This window comes from Psammomys obesus, unplaced genomic scaffold, assembly GCF_907164565.1.
Source record: "Psammomys obesus unplaced genomic scaffold, mPsaObe1.curated_primary_1811, whole genome shotgun sequence".
Lineage (NCBI taxonomy): Eukaryota > Metazoa > Chordata > Mammalia > Rodentia > Muridae > Psammomys > Psammomys obesus.
The window spans coordinates 61,953,098-61,960,069 of NW_026585504.1; the positions used below are offsets into that span (position 1 = coordinate 61,953,098).

General features: G+C 36.0%; 1 pseudogene; it reads right to left on the bottom strand.

Moving 5' to 3' along the window:
* Nucleotides 1-385: 385 nt before the first annotated feature.
* LOC129673443 (elongation factor 1-alpha 1-like) lies at nt 386-5,696 on the bottom strand (annotated as a pseudogene).
* Nucleotides 5,697-6,972: the final 1,276 nt, after the last annotated feature.

Here is a 6,972-nt window from a genome sequence, read left to right on the forward strand (position 1 = left end):
GCTCCCCTGAGGACAGCATCAGGATTCCTGGGACAGCATCTCAGCATCCGCACCAGGGATATGCTGATTAGTCTGTGGATGCCAGGTGAAAAAGAAAAGCATACAGATCCCGGATCTGAAATTGCACAGCCCAAGAACACAGAGTCTGCTGCATCCGAATAGTCAGCACTCATTCTTGCGTCCCTGGACCTCTCTTGTTTTCCTGAAGACTACTCCAGGATTCAGAGACAGGGAGACCCAGTCTGCAGTACAGGCTGCAGGAACAAACATCCAGGGCTAAGGACAACCAGATGGCTAATGGCTGGACACATTCAACAAAAGAACACAGTCAACAAAAACCAGGACATCATGGCTTCATCCGAAAACCTCAAAATCACTGAAAATTTTAATGTGGCTGAAACACAGAAAAATGATCTGAAATATATGCTTATGCAGTTATTAGAGACACATAAAAAAACCACACACACACAGAACTCTCAAAGAGATACAAACAAATCCAAACAAACAAATAGAGGCCATTGTGGCCAGACAGGAATCCACAATCAAACAGGTGGAGGAAATGAATAAAATCATTATAGACATGAAAACAGAATAAGAATCAATAAAGAAAACACAAATCATGAAAACCCTGGAGATGAAAAACTTCAAGAAGAGATCAGAAACCACAAAGATAAGCATCACCAACAGAATACAAGAGATGGAGGTCAGAATCTCAGGCATTGAAGATACAGTTAAAGAAATCTATACATCTTTCAGAGAAAACATAAAAACGGAAGAGTTACTGACACAAAATATCCAAGAACTCCATGCAAAGACAAAACCTAAGAGTAAGAGGAGTAAATAAAAAATAAGATTCCAGGTCCAAGGTCCAAAGAATATTTTCTAGATAATCACAGAAAAAAATTTCCCCAACTTGAAGAAAAAGATGCACTTAAACATACAAAAGGCTTACAAAATATCATATAGGCTAGAACAGAAAATAAATTCCTTCTGCTAAATAATAATAAAAACACTAAATCTAAAGAACAGAGAAAAAATATTAAAAGCTGCAAAGGAAAAAGGCCAAGCAATATATTAAGCTACACTTACAAGAATTACATGAGACTTCTCAACAGAGACTATGAAAGCCAGAAGTGCCTGGACAGACATCATGCAGAAACAAAGAGACCACAGATACAATCCAGAGCTACTATACCCAGCAAAACTTTCAACAACATAGATGGAGAAAACAAAATATTTCATTACAAAATTAAATTTAAACAATATCTAGGAAGCAACCCAGCCCTATAGAACATAATAGAAGGAAAACTCCAACCCAACGAGATCAACTACATCTAAGAAAGCACAGGGTATAGATAACTTCACACACACACACACACAAATAAAAATAAAACAAGCACACAAAAACATTATCACCACCAAGTCCATAATAAAGGAACTAACATTCATTGGTCACTAATACCGTTCAATATCAATGGACTGAACTCTTCAATAGCATAGACTAACAGAATGGTTATGGAAACAGGATCTATCATTCTGATGTGTTCAAGAAGCACACCTCTACAAAAAAGACACTACCTTAGAGTAAAGGTCTGGTAAAAGCTTTTCCAAGCAAAGGGACACAAGAAACAAGATGGAGTAGTCATCCTAATATCTAATGAAATAGATTTTCAACTAAAATTAATCAAAAGAGATGGAAAGGACATTTCATTCTCATCAAAGGACAAATCCACCATGAGGACATCACAATCCTGAACATCTATACCCCAAATACAAGGGCACCTGCATTCATTATATATGAATAACAATAGATAATATATTATCTATTATATATATTAAAGCTTAAATCACACATAGATCCCAACATATTAATGGTGAGAGACTTCAACACCCCAGTCTCACCAAGGAACAGATCATTGAGTCAGAAGATGTATAAAGAAATAATGACACTAACAGAGGTCTTCAATCAAATGCACCTAATAAATGTCTACAAAACTTTTCACCCCAAAGCAAGAGAACATACCTCTTTCTCAGCAACTCACGTAATCTTCTGAAAAATTGACCATATAGTCAGGCACAAAGCAAGCCTCAAAAAGTACATGAAAATTGAAATAATCACTAGTATCCTATCAGACCACCATAATCGAAAACTAGAACTCAAGAATAACAGAAATAGCAAAAAGCCTACCCAAGCAAGGAAACTAAACAACTCTCTATTCAACGAAAGCTGGGTCAGGGAAGAAATAAAGGAAGATATTGAAGACTCTCTGAAATTCAATGAAAATGAAGGCACAACTTAGCCAAACTTATGGGACAAAATGAAAGCAATGCTAAGAGAAAAGTTTCACAGCACAAAGTGCCTTCATAAAGAAATTTAAGACATCTCATACAGGCAACTTAATGGAACACCTAAAAGCCCTAGACACACCCAAGAGGAGTAGATGGCTAGAAATAATCAAACTCAAGGCTGATGTCAAAAAATTAGAAACAAACAATTCAAATAATAATTTTAAAAAAAGAACTGGCTCTTTGAGAAATATCAACAAGATAGACAGACCCTTAACAAACTAACTAAAAGGAAGAGACACTATTCAAATCAACAAAATCAGAAATGAAAAGGAGGACTTAAGGACAGACACTGAAGAAATCCAAAGAATTATTAGGTCTTATTTCAAAAGCCTGTATGCCACAAAATTTGAAAATCTAAATGAAATGAATAATTTTCTTAATAGACTCCACTTAATCAAAATTGAATAAAGATTAAGTAAATAAATCAAATAGTCCTATGTCCCCTAAGGAAATAGAAACAGTCATAAAGTTTTTCCCATCCAAAGAAGGCCTAGAGCCAGATGGTTTCAGTCAAATTCTACCAGACCTTCACAGAAGAGCTAATTTCAATACTCTTCAAACTATTTCACAAAATAGGAACATTACCAAACTTACTCTATGAGGCTAGAGTCACCTTGATACCTAAACCACACAAAGACCCAACAATGCCAGAAAGTTAATTTCAGACCAATTTCCCTTATGAACATTGATGTGAAAATGCTCAGTAAAGTACTTTCAATCTGAATACAAGAACACATCAAAGATATCATCCAGCATGACCAAGTAGGCTTCATCCCAGGCATGCAGGGTAGTTCAATATACTGAAATTTCTATATACTGAAATCCATCAATGTAATCCACCATATAAATAAACTGAAAGAAAAAAAAACACATTATTATCTCCTAAATGCTGATAAAGCATTTGACAAAAATCCAACACCCATTCATGTTTAAAGTCTCAGAGAGATCAGAGATACAAGGCACATAACTAAACATAGTAAAGTTAGTATGTAACAAGCCTATAGCCAATATCAAACTAAACAGACAGAAACTTAAATCAATCTCACTGAAATCAGAGATAAGGCAAGGCTGCCCACTCTCTCTGTATCTCTTCAATATAGTACTTAAAGTCTTAGATAGAACAATCAGACAACTAAAGGAGGTCAAGGGGATACAAATGAGAAAGGAAGAAGTTAAAGTCACTATTCATAGATGATATTATAGTATACATGAATGAATGCAGAAATTCTATCAGAGAATTCCTACATCTGGTAAGTAGCTGGATACAAAATTAACTAAAAAAAATTAGTAGCCCTCTCGTATACAAAAGACAAACGTGCTGAGAAAGAAATCAGAGAAACAACATCCTTCACAACAGCCACAAAAATCATGAAATACCTTGGTGTAACTCTAACCAAGCAAGCGAAAGTCTTGTATAAAAAAAAAATCAAGTAACTGAAGAAAAAAATTAAGAAGATATATCAGAAGATGGAAAGCTCTCCTATCTTCATGGATCAATAGGATTAACATAGTAAAAATGGTCATCCCACAATCTACAGATTCAATTCAATTCCCATCAAAATACCAACACAATTCTCTACAAAACTGGAAAGAACAATTCTCAGTTCATATGGAAAAACAAAAAACCCAGAATAGCTAAAATGATCCTGTAAAATAAAAGATATCATGGAGGTGTCTTCATGCCTGATCTCAAGCTGTAAAATCCAACAGTAATAAAAATGGTACTGGCATAAAAACTGACTGGTGGATCAATGGAATTTGATCAAAGACCCAGAAAAAACCCACACCCTTATGGACACCTGATTTTCAACAAAAGAGTCAAAACCATACAATGGAAAAAAGATAGCATCTTCAACAAATGGTGCTTGTTTCTCTCGAAGTCTACTTGTAGAAAAATGCAAATAGATCGATATCTATCACCCTGCACAAAAGTAAAGTCCAAGTGGATCAAAGACCTCAACATAAAACCAGACTCACTAATCTGTTAGAAGAAAAATTGGGAAGATCCTTGAACTCATTAGTACAAGAGACAACTTCTTGAACAGAACACCAACAGCACAGGCTCTAAGATCAACAATCAATAAATGGGACCTCATGAAACTGAAAAGCTTTTTGTAAATCAAAGGGCAATGTCAATAGAACAAAATGACAGGCTACAGACTGGGAAAATATCTTCAGGAACTCTACATCCAACAGAGGGCTAATATACAGACTATATAAAGAACTCAAGAAATCAAATGAAACAATCCAATTTAAAAATGGGATAAAGAACTAAACAGGGACTTCTCAACACAGGAATATTTAATGGCTGAGAAGCACTTAAATAAATGCTCAGGGTCCTTAGTAATTACTGGAGCAGTGGAGCCAGCTGCTTCCATTGGTGGGTCATTTTTTGCTGCCTCTAACAATGTTGTCCTGTCTAATATCTTTGAAAGATTTGTTCGTTATATTGAAGCCTACACTGCCCCCAGAAAGAATTTGACTTAAAACCTCACAGTGTGCATTTTAGCAGGCTTTGCTTCAGTTGTGACATTAACTGTGGGATAGAGAACCACCATTCCAGGTTTGAGAACATGAGTACACACTCAGCCCACAGGAACATTACCAATACCATCAATTTTATAGACATTCTGGAGGGGCAGTGGCAAAGGCTTGCCAGTTTGACAGCTGATGATAGAAACAATCCTATGGCTCCCAAAAGTGTGGTTCTATCCACACCATCTTCTTTACAGGTGACCTTCCATTCCTTCAAACATGGCATTTTAGCATGGTGCTCCAGCAAGTAACTATAGCAACTAGAAACTGGAACAAACGATACTGTATCAGGGTAGCAAATTTTCTTAATGTAGAAACTGACTTCCTTCGCAAGTCATATATGTTCAGGCTTTGGGGTGGCTCGGTGAAATACATTTTGTTGACACCAACAGTTATCTGTTTCATACCCATTGTCTTCTGGATTGGCTCATACTTGAAGATACCAGCTTCAAATTCACCATCAGCAGCAGCAGTAACAACAGCACTGTCAGCCTGAGATGTGTAGTCATGTCATCTTTTTTAAGGTCTCTGTGTTCTTACGTGTCAGTAATAGTCACATACTCTTTCGTTGTCTGAAATTTCCACAAGATGTCCATAGTGATACCTCATTTATGCTCAGCTTTCAGTTTCTCTAAGGTTTAGACACACTTGAAGGAGCCTTTTCCCATCTTAGCAGCTTTCTTTTCAAGCTTCTCAAAGGTTTATTTATGGATTCCACCAGATGTGTAGATCAGATGGTTAGAGATAATGGACTTGCCCGGATCTGCCTGTCCAAAGATGACTATGTTGATATGAATCTTTTCCTTTCTCATTTTGTCCTGAATTAGAGATGGTCTTCCCAGCACTTATGTGGGGAAAGTCTTTTTCAAAATATTTATGGGTATTATGTGCCTCTGTGAGTTTATGGCATCATGTAAAGGCTAAAAGTGGGAGTTGGATCCCTGGAACTGGAAGTGATTATGAGCCACTTGACATGGGTGCTGAGAAAGAAATGTGGGTCTTCTGCGAGAGTAGGACATACTTTTAACTGCTGAGCCAAATCTCCAAAGCCTAAGTGCTAGACTTTTAACATGATAGCACAGCTTTTAAATTTAGTAAGAGTTGGATTATCCAATATATGATTACCTATTTGAATAAATCAAAATTACAATTGTAACCCAAGAAGCAGATAACATTATTAAGATGAAATGTTTTGTATGAATACATTAAGAAAAATATTAGAAATCTGTTAGTTAAAATTCAGAAGCCATAAGAGAAATAATGCACTTAACTACATGAACATTAAAAGCTCCAATGTAGGAAATCTATCAAATTTAAATCAAGTGACAGATTAGAAAAGACTATAACACATTTGTAGCAAAGGGAACATAATATACAAATTTGCCTATTACAAGTCAATAAGAAAAGAAAAAATGATCCCAAAGAAAATCAGGATCAAAGATGCTAAGAAACCCAAGAGTGGATGTGAAATATCAAAATAAAATAACGAGTATGGGGCAGGAATGAGGGTACTAGATAGATGTTTGTCTAGAATTTTATATTAATCCTCTGTATGACTTATCAATCTTTTCATTTTAGAATAGGTATCATGGGGTTAAATTTATATACCATCCCAGGTGAAAAAGAAAGGAACTGGAAAAAGAAAATCTAAGTCATAGAGATGGTTCAATGGTAAATGCGCCTGCTGCCAATCCTGGCAATCCTGGATCTACAGAGTAGAGGTGACTTAGGGTTTAATTGCTGTGAAGAGACACAATGAGAAAGGCAATTCTTATAAAGGAAAGCATTTACTTGTAGCTGGTTTAAATTTAGATGTTTAATCCATTATTGTCATGGCAGGAAACATGGTGGCATGCATGCAGGCAGATATGATGCTGGAAAAGGAGCTTAAGAGTTCTGCAACTGGATCTACGAGAAGCAAAAAGAAACAGTTTCCCTGGGATTGGTTTGGGGCTTCCGAAAGCTCACCCCAGTGGCACATTTTCTCCAACAAGCCATAAGAGAAATAATGCACTTAACTACATGAACATTAAAAGCTCCCATGTAGGAAATCTATCAAATTTAAATCAAGTGACAGATTAGAAAAGA